Here is a 21,486-nt window from a genome sequence, read left to right as displayed (position 1 = left end):
TGTGACTGGAGGGAGCCTGCTATGTGCTACATTAGCAGATTGAATTGCAGGATCATCACCTTTGTAAAAAGCCTGAAATACTAAACTGGAGGTTGGCTTTGAGGGCAAGAATTGACAAATGCAAAGCATGCATCGATGACAAGAAGAACCTCTTCCTAGCTTAAAGAGTTCTGTACAGTGTTCTCTTAAGCTGTGCTGAATTTGCTTTAAAAACAGTAATAAATCTTATTGCTTAGGTCAAATGTTACATCTGTTGTGCATTTATATGGGAAGAATAATATTTCTTAAAAAAATGTAACATGCCACCTACCAAGGAGCCAAATCTCATTTTATAGCTGCTTTTCATACAGCCATAAAATTTGTTTGCAAGAACACCTGAGAATTAATTTTAAACAAATGTGTGTGTTATCCAGAGTTAATATGTGCATTTGTGTAGCAGTGTGTTTGTTTATCTCTAACTCGTGAAGGCAACTGTTCACTTACACACATTGGCTGGGAAAGAACATAACTGATGTTTGATGCAGAACACCAAACACCATTTTCAAAATACCAAACCAGTGAAGATTGTATTGTCAGCAGCAACAGAGTTTGGGCTGGGCTTCTGTGCATGGAACTCATGAAGAAGATACTTTTACCAGGCCTCCACAGGACAAGAAATGAATCCAGCTGKGACTGCAAAGCCTGGTATTTGTATCAGTGGAGTATTTCTGTGATGGTGAGTTGCTGAAGTAGCCTGTTTGCTAAATTGCATTGATTGATAATGCTTGCCCTTTACTGTATGGCCCACTTCTGTGAATCCTCCACAGTCTGTCTCTCCAAAAGCACTGGTTAGTGGTCTGCATTTTTTTAACTAGGGAGGCTGAATTAGTGTAGTTTGCCCAAAGGCATAGCAATGTGTTGCAGCTGGTATGAGAAATTAAAATTCTGGCTCTGTGTATGTGCCTGGGAGTTTTGCTATTGGCTCTAATGCAGCTAGGATTTTACCCATGCAATTTGCAAGGTCCTGGTTTTTGGATCACTGCTAATACTTTCCACAAGAGCTCTGCCAGAACATATTTAATTTATGAAATTGCTCAGTAACAGCAAATTCCACTATTGAACTGCAATTTTAATCTATCTAGCAGTGACATTGTTTAATTGTATTCTGTGTGGGTTGCTTGGTATGACAAGCTCTCCTGGAGAAAAAAATGGTTCTCAGCGAGGTCATGAATGACATCCCAATTGCTAATTCCCCTTGAGGCTTTGAAGTGAACCTGATGAATTGGGAGCAGAACTCCAGATGACTGGCACTATCACCTGTACCATGTGTGAGGGTACAGATTGGGAAGCCCCTCTGTAGGTATTAACAAACATGCTGGATTGGTTGTGAGGTTGTAGGTTGTGATTGCCACTTCTAACAGGCTCTGAAGTGTGTATTTGTTACCAAAGTAAATATTTGGCTCCTATGCTGCCTCCTGCCATCTGACAGTGTTGATCTTTTTTTGACTAGAATCACATTCTTAACCTGAATTCTAACGCCCAGTCTCTTAAAATGGTAATTTGTTTCATTTGGTCCCCAGCACGGGTGAAATAGGATTAGTGTTTGCTTTCTTTTGTTGCCAGGTATGTTAAATKAATAATTTAAGTAATTTAATTACCTGTTTGATTAAATAACTATGACTTTACCAACCTCATGCAGTTTCATGATGATTTTTTTTTCTGGCAGAGCTCAAGCTGCATGGTATTGTGTGCATGTCAGGRAAACTCTCCATGGTCATATAAATGAGATTCTGAGCAAAATACCAAGTATGGAAAGGTCACATCAGTATATGAATAATGGGTGTTTTCCTGTTTTATTAAATATATTGGCCTTCTATTTCCTTGTACCTTGTAGAGCAGAATGGGCAACTACAACAAATAAAGGTGCCTTGAGCAGTTTCTATTAAATGTAAATACTCYATACTGTCCTTTTTACACAACATGCCTTGCAGCTTCCAGCCCTGAGAGGTTGTTGTGCAAAGTGTGGGAATGAGGCCAAATGGCTGCACCTTTGTGCAGGGATTTGAGCACAGCCASGGGGCTGGAACTCAGCTCTCAGCAGCAGCTGTGGCTGTGCTCTGCAAGAGCTGTGTCCTCACAGGAGGAACATACCCTGTGTCTCATGTCCCTCCTGCCATAAGGATCTTCCTGGAGGATGCAGGGGGTTAAAACCACAGCGAGAGTAATTGGAGAACACTGCAGTGCATCTGACTGTGCRCTGAACTGAACTGGTTATCACCGTCCTTTGGTATGTACAGACCACTGAGAAATGTGTCAGCATGAGGTGAGATTAAACAGAGACATGGAGTCTGGTTCCTCAGTGTGACAAGGATCGTAATTCTGCCAAACAAGAATCTGCTCAGTTAGGGTGAACAGCGTGATTAGCTCAATTTATATCACTGTTTTGAAGAAAAACTGACAGTATCTGTCTGCACCATTGTGATGGAAAAAAAACAAAAAACCAAGCTGGCCAAGAGAGAGTCCATGCACAAGAAATACCCTAAACACTGATTTCACTGGAGCAGCAAGCATGGAAATCACTGCAAAGAAGAGTTGGTTACTTCTGATTTCAGTTACAGAATATTTATCCCARTGCATTGTTAATCAAAAAGCTTACTGATCACATGAGGGTAGGACTAAGGCAAAGAGGTTGCAAATACTTTCCCGTGGTGCTCCTCTGATCTGTAAGAACTGTGGAACCCAGAGCTGTCTGAGCCACAGGGCTGAATGCTCTCAAGAAATTTTCCTGGCTGCCAAAAGTTGTTCTGTCACTAAGAGAATCCTGCACAGTCTCAGACTGCCTCAGTTATTGTGGTTGCTTCTTCCAAAGTCTTGTGAAGGSTCATTTGATTTTTTGTTTAATGAGATTTTCTGTTACTTGCTGATTGATATTCTAATAAAATACACATACTGAAAAGCCACTGCTACTGTGGTAGTGGCTGAAGTAGCAGCTGTTTGTGGTTGCAAATCATGCCTGGCTGCCTGTCACAGAAGGAGTGCTTGTGTTTGTCTCTGTCTGCTCTGATGAGGCTTTGTTACCCTCTTGGCTGTCTGTTCTGTAGCTTCATCATGCAATGATCTTCCAGGGCATCAGAATCTTGCATTAGATCTTCAGGTTCTGCTTTTTCTAAACACAGAAATCTTCTCACTTAATTGTGATTCTGAATTCCTCTGGCCTCCTCTCACATGTGCACCTCTTGGGGGTTTGTGGCTGTGATCTGCTGAATTAGGAAGAACTGTGGAGTGATTGCTAGATTGTTCTGTCAGTAAATATTCCAGCAAAGCATGGATCATGAGATTCTCTTCCTATTCTCTTCCTTTCTTTAGTTTTGTGTACAATRTTTTCAAATAGATTTTGAGCAATTTTTGAGTGTTTTTTCAGTGRCCAAGTTACTGAATCAAGGCCCAAATCCTGATATAATGAAATCTATAACTGTACTGTAGGTTGGGGAAGACACAGAAAACATGAGGCAAACACATCCAAGATTAACTATGACAAGAAAAAAAAAGAGTATTGCTTTGTTTATAAACTGTAAATACTTAGTTTATATCTTCATTTTTTTGCTGGTTTAGATGGGGTGAGTTTTAATTTGCTTTTACTTTTTATTAGAGTATCAGGCTGTAGTTGACTTTAACTCTGGATTTTACTTTATGACASTATTGCTGCAGGAAAATATAGCACCAGTTACTTAATGTCAGAGGATGTGTGCTAGTTTATTTTGTTGCCATTTTTGTGGCTTTCATTCAAGGTCACTTGTGTTATGGGACACCTGAGTCCAAGATTTATTCTGCTGCAGGAGGTTGCCTAACAGTACACTAGCAGTTCATAATCTAAAGAATTTTTGAAGTTATATTAAAGCACAGGGGGAAGTGTTTCATCCTTCTCTGAATGGTTTCTATTTCACAACATAATGTTGTACAAATGCAATTTTTTACTTTTTTTTTGTAGTATCCCCTTTTTGATTGAAGAAAAAAGAGAGGCCAAAAATCAGCAACTGTGGGCCTTTGAAGATATACAGATRAGCACCAAGCTATGGGATGCTGATKGGTAGATAAGGAAAAAAATAAGCACACTGGCTGATTTTAGGCACCTAATTTAGGTTAGGAGGCTTATCTTTTTAGGTTTTTGTAGGAGGGTGAGGGGTAAGCAGAGTTGTGCTCGTAAGGTATCAGATGCTCTAAGTTCCTTTCTGRCAAAGCTTGCTTCCTTCTCATAAAGCAAGCTCAGGGAAATGARCCATTCATTTTGGGTGGGGAATTCTGCTGATGTGAGTGCACCCCCGATGGGTTTATTTTGAGGGGAAAGAGAAACACTCAGGAGGATTTTAACCTACAGTAATTAGAGAAGAAAAGTCTCCACTTCTTCTTTGCTGATTGTAAGTGTACAGGCAGTTTTGCTGATGTTTGTGCATAAGAAAGATTCTGTAACATGACTAATTTGATGCATATGCTTTGTCTTGCCATGGTAAATTATAACCTTTCCTTGCCCAGGAGCTGAGCTGTAGCTCTTCTGATTTAAAGTGTGTTATGTTGCCTTAATTGCAGCATTTATCACAACTTTTTGGTGCTTTTAAATTTTGYTTTTTACTGTGAATTCTCTAATCCGAGTAAATGATACTGCAGGAAACTTGGGGGGCATTCAAGYCAACATTTCATCAGTGCTGTGAAAGATTATCTCTGAACACCAAAGTTGTAGGACCTTGAAAAAATGCCATTGGCAGGAAGAGTTGGCAATCTGTGGAACAGAAGCACCTGAAGCTATGTAAGGTTCTCATTCTGAGTTCTGAAGGTGTTGAGCCCCTGGGCAGGTGGTGTCCAGATCTACCTTTCAGAATTAGGGAAAAGCCCTAAAGAAAGGAAACAGAACCCTTGAAGGAGTATGGTACAGAGCTGGATTTTYTATCAATATTTCTATTACTATCCTTCCTTGAAGACTTAGACCCAGAACTTAGTTCAGGTTAGAAGGGAGCTTAGGAGGTTCCTTGTCAACCTGCTGCCCAAAGCACAGTCAGCTTGGAGATCAGAGAAGAAGGCTCAGGATTTTATCCAGTCAGTGTTTTTGCTTTTTCAGTAGGCTGGGCAGGGGGAGTTGGAGAGCAGCAGAATAGCTCAGTTGGCCTGTGTGGGCAGAGATCATTAAGAGGGCAGGTGCTTGACTTGTTCAAAATGTGATAATGGCAATAATCTTGAATGAAGTAGCTCTGCTTCAAGCAGAGGATGATTAGCCTTTGCATTTGAAAGGAAATGAGCAGGAAAAGCAATAAGCATTAGGCATGAGTCCCACTATCGTGCAATTTCTAACTCTGGAAACTACAGCTTGCTTCAAGGAGTGTTGGCTTCAATCACAAGGGTAAGTCACTTCCTCAGAGCAGGCCAAAAGCTGCAGAWCTGGAAAGTTCTGTGGCATCACAAACCGTAGAGCTGTGGGGGAAGGGAAGGTGTAAAGGGAGAACCTACATGAGAAACCAGAGTCTGTTTGCACTGCAAAGTGTCAGCAGGTGTCTGGTATGTTCTGCTTGCTGAGGGAAACAGGTGCTTTATTCACAGGAGAAAAGAAGTACCTCTCTGACAAAAGATCTAAGCATGGGGGAACCTGATGAACGGAGGGACCTCTGGAGGTTTCCAGGAGATGGGTTGTGACCCCTATGTCCTTTTCCAAGAAGACAAAACATACTGATGAAGAAGGAAAGGCTAGACAGAGAAATACTGACTTTTGAGGGTTGTGAAAGCAACTGCAGGTATTTACTTTGTGTTACTGTCAGGGAAAGTATAGGCACATTCCTGACCCTGAAACTGCTCAAAACATAGCAYAAGACATGCTCAGCCCTCCAGTCTCCAGTTTTGCTATCAGACTTCACTTCTTTGCAATGATCCATCCATGCGAGGCGCAGATACATTCTAAATATATTTATATAATATATAATTGATATAATGTTTATTTGTATAATGTATTGTCTCTTTATGGATATACTGAAAAACCAAATGGGAGAGACTGGGCTCAATGTGGCATTGAGGAGGAGGGGATATGCAGGTTAAGGGTGAGTTTAGGGGGAAGCTGGAAAGGTGATAATGCAATTATGGAGCCTGTGCTTTCTCCAGTTTAGAACACCCTGGTAACTCCTGCATTCCTACTTCTCTTGTGGGGGAAATGCTCTCCCTCTGGTTCCAAAGCGAGATCCCCACTACAGAGTTGAAGTCTGCAGCGTGCAGTCCAGACGAGGGACACGCGTGGGGGACAGTGCTTCGAGGCTGTGGCGGTGTGTCAGCCATCCTGCCGGGGGTGAGGGAAGGAGGAAAAGAGGGAAGGAGCGAAGGAAAGAGGGAAGGAGCGAAGGAAAGAGGGAAGGAGCGAAGGAAAGAGGGAAGGAGGGGAAGGAAAGAGGGAAGGAGAGAGGGAAGGAGCGAAGGAAAGAGAGAAGGAGCGAAGGAAAGAGGGAAGGAGCGAAGGAAAGAGGGAAGGAGCTTGCCGGACACACGGGCAGGGCGCTGTCCGCAGTGCTGAGCGCTCCCGCCGCTGCCTCTCTTGGCTTCCTGCCTTGTCTTGAAAAGATCGGTGCTTTATAATTCTCCTTCCTGTAACATCTCGAACAGTTCGCGAACAGCGTGGYCCTCTGGAACACAGGGATTTTCACCGTGGTAGGTAACTCTGAATATCTCCACCCACAGCCACGTTTCCTATTTCCTGGTGGAAAGCTGCTATTACAAAAATAACTGTGCTAAGCTGAGCACAGTGGGGAATTCTCAGGAAGGTGATTTTTCTGAAAATGACTATGAAATTCTGCTGAAAATGGCTACACCAAATCCAGGAGCAACTCCTTTTGTATCATCCCAGCACATCAACTGATAGAGTTGCAAAACCTGAATCCTTAAAATCCTGATTGAACTGATGTAGCTGAGCTTCTGTATGCTCTTGATTACAATACTTGATTGCCTAGAAYTGCTTACAGTACCTAAAAATATCTGATATATTCAAACTATCAATAATACATTCAGCATATAGTACTGAGTGCCACCCACTGGCTTGAAATATTTTTCTCACCATGTGCCTGACTTGCTACAGGAGCCAGAAAGTAGGAGAGAGACAGTCAGGAGTGACACTGAAAGAAAGAGTCTCCCTTATTACTTAGCTTACATGTTGAATTGGTTTATGGTTCAAAGTTTGGTAGTACTAAAAGCCCTTTGGGAGGTGTGGTTATTCAAATTGATGCAATCTCTCTGATGGTGCTGAAATGCTGCTCTGTGTCCAGCAGTTTTTAGGAAAGCTGATAGCAAAAACCAATTCTATAGGGTTTATTACATACTTTTGTCATGGTGTTTTGCTCCATGTTGGGCTCAGCTCTACCATTCTATAGATGACTAGCACGTAGAGATTTAACCTTTTTAGGATAAGACCGATTTAGTTTTCTCTTGAATGTGTTCTTGGACACATTCTTCTGACAGATTATGCATGGCAGTCAGGCTCACAATCTCAGCACCCATCACCTCAATTCCCTAGGCCAACTGAGCAGCCAAGGAAGGAGTATGAGAAAGGAGATGATCCTAGATCTCTAAACACATGCTTTCTGATGCTGTAACTTCTGTCAATCATCCCTTTTGGCAGCTTTCTGAGAAGCCTTTCYCAGTAGTCTAGGACATTTTTCCTCCTGTTCCTACTTCTGTCTTGCACTGGGTCCTGTTTCAGTTTAATTGAGGKAATGACAAAATGCCTTTATTCAGAATGACAGCCTTGGCTGTAAGAGTTGCAATGTTGATTTGCAGCCTTTGATATGTAATGGCTTTATTTCTCTATGTGTTGTTCCTTGCACTTGTAGGAAGGAGGTGATGTTTCATCTACAACAATCTTACTTCCAGCATAAGGATTTGGCCTCAGGAGTATTGTTAGCATGGGGCATTTGTGTGTTATATATTAGATTTCACATGATTCTAGAAATCTCTGCTTCATTCTTCCTACATGTTCAAGTAATGGCTGTACAAAGGAGGCCACTCATCTYGCCTGTGTCAAGCAAGAACTCATTTCTGCAATTGATGTACAATCACCCAGTCTTTGCCTGCAGGACTCTGTTCAGCAGAGGGAGAGTCAACCGTAGAGGAAAAGCTCCAAGAGTGGAGTACAAACATTTATAAACCTGTGACAAAATGCAAAATGTGTTTCCCATTAGAAGTTGTGCCTGAGGATGTCTAACATATAATTTTTCTTCCCATGATCTTCAAGGATGATGTACGTGTGGGTTTTTTTGTTTGTGGTTTTTTTTTTAATAGCAATCATGTTAGGAAGATCAGGTCAGGCAGATCTCAGCTAGCCATCAAGATGATTTTCATTCTGTATGTCACCAATTTGTCATTCCCAAAAGGCYGAATGTTTTTATTAGGTTTGATTGCATGAGTGACAGGCACAGGTTTAGTTTCTCTCTTTTTTGCAGCATGCAAAGCCTGCTGACGGTGCTTGCAGGAAGATTTCTGATCCATTCAGACACCAAAACATTTGAATGAAGTAAGGTATGATTGTCTGGCAAGCATGTTCTGTCAAGTGGAGGAGAGCTTTGTTAAAGCAGAACAGTATCTGTTACACCTCTGTTATGAAATACTAATTTTCTGACCTGATAATTCATACGAAGGTTTTAGAGAGAGACATGGGGCACCCTTAGTTGCTCTGTGAATTATCTTAATATATGACTCCTTTTCCAGCACTATTCACCACCTAATTTCACTGGCTTCTGGTGTGACTAGACCCCAGAGAAACATCTTTGTGCTTTTTCTTCCCTGTACAGCAGGAAATTGCCAATTTTGCAAAGGAATGAGAGTTTGATGGAGAGCTCTCTCTGTGATACACAGTTGTGCAGTAAATTTGCCAATGGCTTCTGGTGCCCAACAGAATCACCACCCTAGGGTTTTGTGGCAAATGTTCTCCTTTTGGAGAACATGATTAGGTAATGTCTGCATGGTCTTTAGAGGCCACAGATTAGCTGTGGCAGTGTGTTCATCCTAATGAAAAAGGGCAAGACTTATCTAATCTAGTTGGAGCAGGGCATTGGACTAGATGACCTGCAGAGTTTCCTTTCTGTCTAAATTATTCCATGATTCCAGTAAAGCTGCCTGAGCTGTAGCCAGACTCAAGGGTGCTTTGTACAAGCAGTGCTGGAGCCATTGCTGCTGCAGCTGCCCTTGGGCAGAAGTTTCTCCAAGTGCTGCCTTCATTTCTCCTGAGGAGCATGGAGGCACTCGAGAGAGGCAGTTTTGGGGACTGTGGTGTGTGTGCAGGGATTGTGCTGTCTGAACACTCCAGCACACTGCAGTCCTGTCATGCCTCCACCTCCCTGCATTCCATGCTTGTTTCATTGCTTGTCCCCATGGATGTGGCTGGATGGCTGCTTTTCTGCAGGATTTCCTCTGAACCATAATCCATGCAGCCACACAAAGCCCTGTTGGGCAGCTCTGATGTTTTGTGAAAGGCTCAGGAATCTCCAGGTATGACAAGCTAAGGCCACCTGTCACCCCACCCGGTGATGCATTGCTCTTCACTATGAGTGGGTCTTTCCCTGTGCTCCTCACAGGGYTGCTGGTTGCACAAGCCAGCACCAATTAATTTGGGGATAGTGCTCCATCTTTACTGGGATGCAGGTTTCACATGCCCCTTTCCACTGCTTTCAAACAAGATAAATCACACARGGCTTTAACCTTTATTTTCTACAAATTATCTTTTCCAGTGCTGTATRCTGTGAAACATCCCTATAAACAGGCAGGAACTGAAAGAACTGGAGTTGCTGAGTTACATGAAAACCAAGTTTGAGCCCAAAGAGTGACATTTATAGAGGCAAGTGGCTTGTTGAGTGGTATGCTCAACTGCAAGCTATGATACTAAATGTCAGTCTGGGAATGTCATAAATCTTATCTAAAATATGCTCAGGTTGTTTTATGTTTCAACATGTTAGACCAAAACTCCTTAGACAAGAAAAGAATAAGCCGTGTGGGTGGCATAATTGTTACTTTTTTAGATCCCAAACATATGCTTTTAGCAATCAGGGCCTCATAAATTTTCCCTCAATGCTTGTCAGCGTTGCTTTGGTTTCCARCTAGGGGCTTTGAACTCTGCTGGCYCTTCTCCAGAGCTGTCGTCTTGCCTGCACCAATGCCTGCAGTTTTGGGGGTCCAGTGAAAATGAGGGGGAAAAAGCACAGCCTCTGCTGGTGAAAGACAGAACTTGACAGGCAGGATCAAGACTTCTTCCCATTTTAAATCCCTCACTGATCACCCTCTCCTTTGTGCTCCCATCCCTGCCTCAAGCTCTGCCTGTCCTACAGTTTTGGTCCTTTTCAGTTTGGCCTTTGGCAGCCTGTGCTGCYCCTGTACTCATTTCCTCTCCAAGTTTCCAACCAGGTTGGGATTTGGAAATTGTGCTCACCTCCTCAAGAGGATCTGTGTGAACAGTTTCACCAGATTTCAAGGTTGTTTGCTTCAGTGGCCCATTCTGACCTTAAGATAAGCCTTTGTGAAGCCTGCTGGAGACAGGCTGCTGCAGGGCTTTTAGGAGCTCTTCTCAGGAAAAAGGTTTTGTATTTGTTTTGATTTCACATGAATTCTTTGTTTGTTTCACCACATTTTTTTTAATTTTGAGGTGGGGTTGGGTTTGGGGTGGGTTGTTTGTTTTTTTTTTAACCTCCCAGGTATTGCCCAGTATTCAAAGCCCTTTGTCTGGTGTGTCCTGATGGGTTCTCAGCAGCATCTCCAGAGGTATCTCCTACTTATTTGGGGTTTCTCTGATGACAGAGGAGAGGGGGCAGAAGTGGGATGTGGAGTTGTTTGCAAACCCTAAACACATTCCTTCTGAAATTTTTTTTCCTTCTTTTGCTGAAATTAGACTTCACCTTGATAAACCTAGCACTGCAGCAGACCCACCACAGGGATTTATGTCATCTTTACAGAGGAAGAAAAATTGCAGGAAGAATGATGAAGTGCTGCAGCTTTTCAGTGTGGTAAATTYAAGGTACTCAATTTACACCATTATAACTCTTCAAAATTATCTAAGAAAAAACACCTCTGAAGCCCAAAGTTTGCTTACTTCTCAAGTGCTAAGATTAACYTTTTGTGAAATCTTCATGTTAAACCTAGCTGCAATTTGGCAGAAGTTTAGAGAGGGGAAAAGGAAATGGCCTGGAAAGATGATCATGATTTAAGAAGCTGTTCTCAAACAAAGTGGCCTCATTCTTTTATTTCTATTTATCTAGACTGTCTTACAGAGAGCATTTTCTGGCTATCAAAACACATTTATTTAGATYTCTCTTCTGTGTGACCAAGGCATTGTCAGCCAGTTCCTGGCTTTTAACTGCTTCATTCTGCAACCTTAATATTTTCTTAGCATTGGTTTGTGTATAAATTCCTGCACTTAGTTTAAGGAGCAAATTGAAAGAAAACAGCTTTCCCAGCATATGGAACCATATGTCCCCTCACAGGGSCCAGCAAAATGGCTGAGCTATTTAGACTATCTAGCAGAGACCTCCACTTGAGCTCAGAGTTTGCAGCCAGAGCACTGAAAAGTTGTTTTCTCTGGCAGGGTGGTCTGCAGCCCATGTCTGTCAGTGGCTGTAGTGAGCGGTCAGCAGCTCATCTGCAAGAGATGTGTTAAACAAATTAAATGGAAGTTAAAGGTGGAATATCCTGTTTGAACAACAGAGGCTGTGCTGTGGGTTTACTRTGAGCCACTGGGCTGCCAGGTTTGGGAGATGCTGGTCTTTGTGGCTAGCTGATAGAAGAAGGTGGGTCATACATTTGCTGGAGAGTTCTTCAGTCWGTTCTCCAGAGCTCTTCTGAAGATCCACGGAATCCCTCCTGTCTCAGCTCCTGTCCATCACTCTCTTTCTTGTGAAGGTGGTCACTTCCCTCTRTCTGCACTATTTAGGTGCTGTCAGCAAGAGAAAGGTGCCATCTGTGCATGCTGCTAGTTTGTCTCATGCCACAGTGATCCCCAGCAGCAGAGAGTTACAGAAAATCCTTGCTTGGTCCTTGGTCCTGCTTTAAATTGGTGGTGTGCTGTTGGMCCTTTTAACTCCAGAGGCCTGATCCAGCCTAAATTTTACTGCTTCTTYGTTGTCTAAAGAATGCTTGTGTATCAAGTACATCATTCCACAGTATTTTCTGTATTTCCTTAGAGATGGGCAGCTGAAATTAATGTAGCTCTGCCTAAGCAAAGACAATAGAAGGGGATTTTTGGCAGTGCTAACCAGGGCATTGCTGGTAGTCGTTGATTGAAAAAACCAAACAGAACAACAAACCCCAAACCAAGCAAAAAAAAAAAACAAAAAAACAACCAAGCAAACAAATAACCACACAACGCCACAAGAGCTGAAATTATTTTCCTCTTCTRTCTTTCTCCAAAGTCTGCTGCTTGCCCTTATTGCCCAGCTATCAGCTCTGGCCCTCTGAACTCAGCCAGCCCCTGCTCAGTGTGTCCCAAAACACTTTGAGCATTGATCACTCCTTGTAAATGGTGCTATAAACACCCACTGGGGGGTTGCTGGTGATCTCTGTGTGAGCACACAGACCTCCAGTGCTGACAGAAGATGCACATGTGGGTAACTGAGGGGCTGGTGCACACAAACAGCTGAGTGTGAGCTGCTGGGTTTGGGCACGTCTTGGACAGATTTCCAAGGCAGCAGCACATCCACTCCTGAGGTACAGCACACTGCTTCCTTTCAGTGTTTGAAAGCTTTGCTTCAAAGCTCGAGAACTTCTAAAAAAGGCAGGCAGAGCCTTTCTTAATATTAGTGAAACACTGTGATTTTCCCTAAATTGATCCTCCAAATGGCTGGGCTAATTTTGCTGGAACTCTCTGAAAAATATTTAGCCTGAGGCAAGTATATTAGAGAGAAAAATTCTGCCTGAACAYTGAATGCTTGACAGTTGCAAGCAACTAAAATCAGAGCCTTGTGAAAGGGAGTAGGAGGCAGWTTTAACTTTCATCTGTGCCAGGTGTCTGCCTGTWCTAACATTTCTAGTTGGATGCATAACTAATATGTGCAAGTCCACAGTATCTCCTTTCTCTTTAGGAACCAGCTTTATTCTGGTAAAGCTCATTTAAGTCTATGGAATTACAAGATCATAAAGCTAGTATAACATTGGAAAATCAGGCTCTGTGGATGTGCTCTGTGTGTGGTATCAATCTATTTGCAATGTATATATAAGTGAGATTTATGGTGAAATGAGAAAAACAAGCTGCTTGCATTTCATCTAGGAATGAGCCCTATGTTATGCTTAATATTTTCCAGAGACAAATGTGGTGACAGACTTATCAGAAACACTGGCTGAAATGAAGCTGTGGGTCCAAACATCCTCATCATCCTTTATCCTAAAGCCAAAGCAAAAATGAGATGTCCCTGTGGGTGTGGGCCATGGTAACATTATTTTTTATCATTATTATTATTGTATTCAGATGTTGGTTATGTTTACAATTACAGTGCTGGCAGATGGACTCTATTAGAACTGCCAAATCTGATCATCTAGCCCCAAATCTGATCATATTACTGAGAACACAGTCTGGGATTTTACAGGGGCCAGAGACAAATTGGCTCTTTCTTCTTTGCCAGCTCTCGTTGCTGTATCTATTTCAGAGTGAGGCACAGCATTGATTTTATAGGGCCTCTGCCACTTGCTCTGGATCCTTCTGGGTGGCTCTTGGGCACAGACCAGGCAAAGTTAGCAGCTTTGCACTCAGGAGGGAAAAACACATGGGTATTCTTACAGATTTGGCAGGTAAGTGAGCTTGTGTTCGCTATGCATGAAAGATGAACAAGGACTTGCTTTCCCATTTTGGCACCTTTTTTTCCTTTTTGTTTTTTCTCTTTTTTATTTTTTTTTTTGTTTTGTTTTTTCCTTTTATTTTTTGGTAACAAAAGGAGCTGTGGATTTGAGGAGGGGAAATGCCTGATAAGCTAATGTATGTCATTTCTCTCTGCTCAGGCTGGTTATTTTTCTGTCCCAAGGACAACAAGCCAACAGCACTTGTGTGGTATGCTTTTCATCCAAAGAGTAAAGTGGGCCCAGCAGCTAAACTGGGACAAAGACAATCCTTCAGGCAAGTCTAGCTGCCAGCACTTCAGTGAGTTTCCACTACACAGATTCTCTTCTCTGGGTTCAGTGGCTCACTGAGTGAAAATGAAGAAATGAGCAGGTTAGCTTGCTCTTTGCAGAGAAACATTCTTTGGAAATCAAGGTAGATAGTCTGATTATATGCAAACAGAGCCAAGGAATCAGGAAACCCAAGGAAATTGCCATGTCCTAAAGGATTATTCTGATGAAATGCTGTAGGGTAAAAAGTGGAGTAAAACTACTTGATCCCAACTCCAGCAGAAGGTGTTTTCTACTGTAGGAATGACTCCTGCAGCTGAATATTAAAGAGTCAAAAGTCAGCAGGAATCTTCCACTCCTGTTTGTTAAATCTCATGTCAGGAGTTCATGGGGCTTTTTGACAGCAGCGTTCTCCTGTCCCAGAAAACAGGGAGATTGCAAAGCCTCCCTCTTTGCCTGACAGGGCACTTCAAGGGCATTGGAGTCAGTCAGCCCAGCCCTAATTTAGGGAAGGGAATTTCCCATATCCCATCTGAATGCCAAAAACTTGGCCACAGTGATCTGTGGCAGCATCTCTATTCTTCAGGCTGTCAAGAGTGTTAGAAGTGGAGGTCTTCTGAGAGAAAAATTTTGTTTTGATGAAGATGAAATTTATGGTCATATTTTTTCCCTTGGAGAAAACTGTTCGCAGAAATCCTGGGGTTTCAAGGAAAGTRAAGCTGCTTTTTTTATTAGCAAAATTATTCCAGGTATGCCAGGTTCCTGAGCTCCACAGTTGGTTGTCCCTGCTGTTTGTGGTGGTCAGGATACCCACTGGAGCTGATGCAGATCTGCCAGTTCTCTCACAGCAGCAAGACTCTGGATCCAGAGTGACTGCTCTGTTTTGAGCTCAGGAAAAACGGTGATTCTTGCTTTGAAAGGTGGGAGAACCTTCACAGGCTCTTCCTGCCTTCCAGGRCTCAATGTTGCAAGCTGCACCATGTTTCCCTTCGAGCTGGTAAGCTTCTTCTGATTTTCTTTGGATTGTTCTAAGCGTGTGCTCAACTGATTYTAGTGGATTTAATAATTGATTTGCATTGGTTTCCTGCATGGTGTTTCACTGTCATGTGAGATACAATCCAAATGGRCTGAGTCAAAGCCACTGCTGTGTGTGCAAGAAGGTGTAGATAGTGCTGTCAGCAGCTCATGGACAGGAGACACTTCCTCCTTTGCCCTAAGCAATAGSTATTTAGGTTTTGCAYRACTAAGAATGCAGAATTATCTTCCCCTAAGCAAAAGGTATTTAGGTTTTGCATAACTAAGAACACAGCATTATCTTCCCTTTAGCTCTTGCTTGTTGCTTCTTAGCTGTTGTCTTTTTATCTGAACGAACAAGCAGCTCTGAAGAGGAAATACAGCTGTTTTGTATTTTCTTTTTTTTCCCCCGGTGGACAAATGCAGGGAAGCTCAGCTTAGATGTTATTTTAAGCAGCTCATTTTTGCTGCCTGACCTATGTGACTGAGTTAAGGTCACAGGAGAGTGCATCTTTTTTCCCAGATTGCATGGTGTGCTTCATGCTTTGGGCTATGCTAATAATTCTGTTTTCTGGGACAGAAGTACAGATAAAAAGGCACCTTAATTCTACTAGTCCTTKCTAAAGTTTCTCAGAGGAGTTCTAKAAGCTTCTTCTGTAAATTGCATCAGCCTTTGGTTTAATTTTGAAAAGTAAGGGCATCAAATACCCCGTGAAGGRTAGCAGCACAGGCTGTTTTCCAGCAGAGCTGTCAGTCCTGCTCYGTTCTGAGTTTATACACTACCATTAAGCTGACTATCATCTCTTCCATGATGCTGCTTCCAGTTATTTTGTATATTGGGAGTAGCTGACATGCTGGAGGGCAAGGCTGTCATTCAGGGGGACATGAACAAGCTGGGGAAATTGGATGACAGAGGCATGAAATTTAAGAAGGCAAAGTCCTGCAGCTGGGAAATGATAACCCCATGCAACAGTACAACCTGGGGACTGGTTGGCTGGCAATCAGCTTWAACTAAAAGGACATGGAGGTCTTGATGGACATGAGCCTGAACAGGAGTCAAAAACATGACATTTCAACAAGGAGAGCCAACCACGCCAGCCATGAGGTGCAGTAATGGCAGAGAAGGGCAGGGCTTGTTCTCCTCTGCACAGCACTTGTGAGACCACAGTGGGTGTAATACATCTCATTCTGGCTCCTAGGAAGGAYTGGTAAAAGCACTGATAAACTGGAGCAATGTTAGTGACTGCTCACTAATGTGGTCAGTGGGCAGGAGTTCCRTGTTCCAGGAAGGCTCAGGGAGATGGGTTCACCCGGATTTAAGAAGGGAAGACTCAGGTAGGATTTTATGGTTACCTTGAACTGCGTGAGATGGGCTGCAGAGGCAACAGAGCTTCTGAGAGGTGCCCAGAGAGAAATGACGAGGGACACCAGGCACAATTTGTACCTGGGGAAATTCCTGAGGAGGATTTTCCTGAGGAAAATGTTTTTCACACGCAGAGAGATGCAGAGCTGAAGAGGTGCTCTGGGAGGCTGAAGGCCCTGAATATTATCAGAACTTGACTCTGCAAGACCCTGAGCAACCTGAGCAAATTTTGAAGGTAGTCCTGCTTTGAAAGGAATGGTTGGGCTAAATGTTCCCCTGATTATTCCATGTTTCCCTTTTATGCAGTGCTCCTGTATTTAGTCTTTTCCCAGCTCATCAGATTTCTCTATCAGACTATTTAGATGTTTAAGTTACAGCTGTTCACAGTCCCTTACAAAGGAAATATGTGTGGCCCACAACTCTTGCAATAAAGGTTTAGACCTAAGCCAGTGAACACCCGGGTGTGTCTTGGTGCTCTGCATTTTGTGTGTCTGACCCTGCCCCTGCTGAATGCAACTGTTGTGCTCAGTGGCTTCAGAGGGGCTGGCCCTTTTACTCTCAATATTAATTTTTATTGATGTCATTAGGGCTTTCTTACAGATTAAAAAGTTAACTCTTTACAGAAATGAGTGYTTTCAGACATGACCTCTTGCTTTATACTGAATAGCTGCTTCTTAAATACACATTTCATAGGAGGTGCATTAATTCCTCCCTGTATTCATCATTACCATTTGATTCCCAAAACAGATTTTGGGAAAAGAAGATCCCTGTTACAATTCCTGTTCCCTCACTAGCTYCCACTCCTTGACTTGTCATCCAGTCCCTGAAATAGTAGAAAGGACTGTGGTCCGTGTCTGCTGAGAGGATCAGAAGTAGCTGGAGAGGATTGSGGGCTGTGGAATTTCTCTGCAGTTCCCTGTGAGCCCCATTCCCCAYTGTGTGCCCCTGCCCCACTAAAGAACCCTCTCCTTCACCTCACCCACCCCAATCATCAGATTATTCACTTGTCTGGCCCTGGTACAAGCGAAAGGGCAAAGCCCTGTGGTGAGGGGCAGGCGGGAACCCCTTCAAACCACCATGAAAGGAAAAACCGATGGATTCTTCCTCACCGGTCCATCAGAAGGCAGGTTCCTGTTTCACAGCTCTCCTCGGTATCAGACAACCTGCAAAGGCAATTAAAAAGTGCACTACAAGAGCCTGCTCAGCTGAGCAGAGGGGGAGAGCACAGTCTCGGTGACAGGAATGTGACAGGAATGTGACCAGGAGCTGTCGGAGGGGGTGGCATTGTCCCCGAGTGATGGCAGTGCCACCGAGGTGCCTGGAGAACATCGGGCTGCTGATCTCATTTGCAGCCCATCTGAGCCACGGGAAAGGTCATCACACTCTTCACTGCTGCACTGGGCTTCCTTCAGACCCTGCCCTGTGAGTGGATATGGGAGGAAAAAAAAAGGAATGAAACCCGAAGCCAGCGATGGAAAGGAAAGGAGTGCAGCCACAGTGTGTTATTGCTTGGAGAACGCAATGTTTGCCAATACATCCTGCTCCTTTTCCACCAGCAGATAAACCACTGGGAAAAKAAGCCTTTGCTGCTGTTATCAGCTGATGAGGTTATTCCTTTGGTTCCCACTGAGGAGTCTGGGGCTGGAGTTCCTGGAGTCCTTTCTTGCCTGTGTTACCCTGTGTTGCCAGGGGTGTTACCGTGGCCGTGGGCTTCACTCATTTGCATTTTTCATTAAAAATAGCAGGGCTGGTCACAGGAGACAAAAAGAGAGGGGAAAAGATGTCACCTTGGTCACTTCTTCTTGCTTGGTAATGGTCAGGGAATTTTTTAGGAGGAAGTCAGGCAACTGGGGGCTCTTGAGTGCAATGTTTCATGAGGTCCTTCACACTGATTGTGTGCTCTGTTACCCTTTTGCTGGGGAAGGGCATTTCTTTCATACTAACAGCACTGTATTAYCTCACTCCATTGCTTGATGTGTCTYGAATAGGCCTCTTATACTAAATGGGGAAAAAAAAGAAATTAATTTTCTCTCTTCTCRGAATTTAGATGATACTTTGACCAGTGCCTCCTTCAACTAAGCCATYCTTGTGTAATAGCAGATACTGAGATTTTATTTCTCAGTTGTCTGAGGTAATACATTTTTGCTTCACAATAACATGGCAGAACAGTTGAATTTTCAGTGCCAGTGTAAATAGTTCCTGCCTCATATCACCAACGATTGTATGATACTCTGACACATCTCTAAAGCTCACCTGCTCTTTAGAGGATTTTGTTGTTCCCTCATAAACCTGAGGAAGATCACAACCTAATGAAAGTGCATTCAAGGYAAAAGTGTTTTGGACATGGATTGGTTTCTTTGGGCAGCAAGAGTAGAATARAGCTGGGACTAGGATAGAGCCTTCACATCCCCAAGTCTCTGAAATGTTTGCACCCAAATTGCAGTASTGATGTGTGTGTTTTAACTGGGTCACTGAGTGAGAGCCATTCGAATGCTTCATGCTCTGCATCTTCCAAGTAATTGCAGTCTAAGGATTCATTTTAATGTTAATTTTCCCACTTAGATGTTTGAAGCTGAGTTTGGAGTTATGCAAAAAAGGGGCATATCTCAATTTGTTTTGAATCTGAAACTAACCAAGTGTCAGTATAAAATCAGCCCCACATTAAAACTTTTTACATTGTGCTCTTGAGATGCTGAATGAACAAGTTTTCACTTTTAAAAACTACTCCGTTTTTTTTTTTTTTTTAAAAGAAAAGCTGATAAGTTTTCTGAAGAACTATAGAACAAGATGTTCCCTCACACATTCATGTCTGAAATTCTGATTTCAAAGCAAAGACTGAATGTTTACACTGCTTTTTGTGTCCCATCCAGCTCTTGGTTCATTTTTTTCTTCTTTGAAATGGATTTTTTTGGCAATTTTTTCCTAAACATGGCTTCTAAGATCAGTCCTGTCACCTCCAGGTATTAAAACTGACAGGTCTTTTAGGAAAATGAAAACCAAGAGATGCTTTGTGATGATTGAGTGAGATTTAAAGCTGAGAGTTGGGGCTCCTGGCTGCTTCTCCAGACAGCACCCTAAAGCCAAAAGGAGCATGAGAATCTGACTCAGGACATCCTGGCAGTGTGAAAGGGGAATTTCAGCTATGAGGAACTTCAGCAAACAGAACCTGTCATCTTCCTGCTCACAGCAACCAGCACAAGCGTTTTGGAGGCTGTTTGCCCTGGTTACACAGCCCCGGGGCAATGGGGCAATGCAGCTCCAGATTGCAGTTCCTTGTAGAGTCTTGCAAAGCTCTTTCACTGGGATGGGGGTGATGGTTATTCTGTTGGCTTTGCACCAACGCTGATCTCGTGGTGAAGTCCTTAAGGGAGAACTTCCCCAAAAGAAGAGGAACAAATTCCATCGACAAGCAGGTTTTGTTATGTAAATGAATGCTTTTGCCAGCTGGGAAGAGGCAGCCACAGATGCATTTGGCACGATGGTGGAAGTGGCTCTTGAGGCAGTGGGACAGCCTTGGTGAGCAGAGCTATCAAGAGTGAGTTGAACTGGTCACTGATGGCAGAGAGTGGCTGGAGGCACAAATGGGATTGTTGGGATGGACACAACGARGAGAGGCTCTGAAAATAAGGAAAAAGCAGCTGAATTAGTTTAGAGCTTCAAAGCAATTGGGATCCTTTGAATGACCAGGCAAGAAAAGCAGCTTCAGAAGCAAGACAAAATGATAGCTGGACAGTAAAGAAGGCCAGTAAGTGAATTATACAGATTATATTGCAGAAATATGCAGCAAAAGAATGTAATTATAGCCATGATTTATTAAAATGAGCTGGGAAGCGTCCCAGTTTAAAGAAGCTTTTTATAGAGGAGGCAGCCCACATATTGCCTATCCAATTAACAAGAGAGATTTGTGGACATAGGATGTGGAACCTGGCAGCCACAGGGTGAATGGAAGTGTGTCTGTAAATCACATTTTGACAAGCGAGGGAGAAGGCTGTCTTRGCTCATCACAACCACTCTGCTGTCTCTGTCTCTTTCCCTTCCAATCCGGAACTGAAGTGTTTGTCCCCTCAAACAGCTGTCCTGCCTTTGCTTCTTTTGATGCTGTGAAGTTCATCAATATTCATCAGAACTGGAGAGTGAGAGAGAGAGAGAGAGAGAGAGAGCAAGAGAAAGACTAATTTTCAGCAGAAGCAGCTGAATGACACACTGGCAGCACCAACACTGTCAGCAAGGCCAGATCCTTTGCCTTTTGGCATCTCCCACTCCGGACACCCACCCAGTGCTGCTGCTGGAGGAGATCTGCCAAGGATTCAGATGGGATCCCAGGGAGAGCACAGAAAAATCTAAGCAAGCTTGCATGGTGGTGGGCAGAAGCTTTAAAGGGTGTGCTGTTGTGTCTAGCTTGTTGGCAAAGGAAAACAGTGACAATATTTGAGAGAACTTGTCAACTAGCTGTTTGGATTATACATACTTCTTTTAGAAATAATTTTTAATGATTTTTTTAATTTTTAACTAAAAATTAAGTTTTTAAACATTTGAACTTCTTGAAAGTTCTGATCTGAGCAGACCAATTCACATTTTTCTTGCTCTATGAGGTGGCTTCCCAGCTGCTAAAGTCGGTAAAACATCTGCCCTTGTTTTAGGATTTGCTTACAGATTATGTGAGCAGCTCTGTCCAGGGATGAGAGTCTAAAAGGAGCTTAAAGCTGGTTTCAAAAACATCACCATCACTTGGGGCAAAGGCAGTTGTTCTGGATCTGCTGAGATTTGTCACCCTGGGAGGAGAAACTGGGAATTCTTGGGCAGAGACACCTTGCAAGGCTCTGCAAGACAACTCTGTCCCAGCAGCAGAGCCTGAGCCAGCTCTGGAACTGTGCTTGCAGCCATTCAGTGCTTTCATGAGGCAGCCATGGTGAGGTGGATGTGAGTTCAGGGGCAGCAGGAGCTGCATTTAGCAATGCCACCCAAGCCCACAAGACTTTTGCTCCTCATGCTGGTTATACTTGCAGTGATTCCCAACCGAAGAGATTCCACAC

This window comes from Malurus melanocephalus, unplaced genomic scaffold (assembly GCF_030028575.1).
Source record: "Malurus melanocephalus ecotype Western Australia unplaced genomic scaffold, MMel_1.1 scaffold_22, whole genome shotgun sequence".
NCBI lineage: Eukaryota > Metazoa > Chordata > Aves > Passeriformes > Maluridae > Malurus > Malurus melanocephalus.
This window is presented reverse-complemented; position numbering follows the sequence as displayed.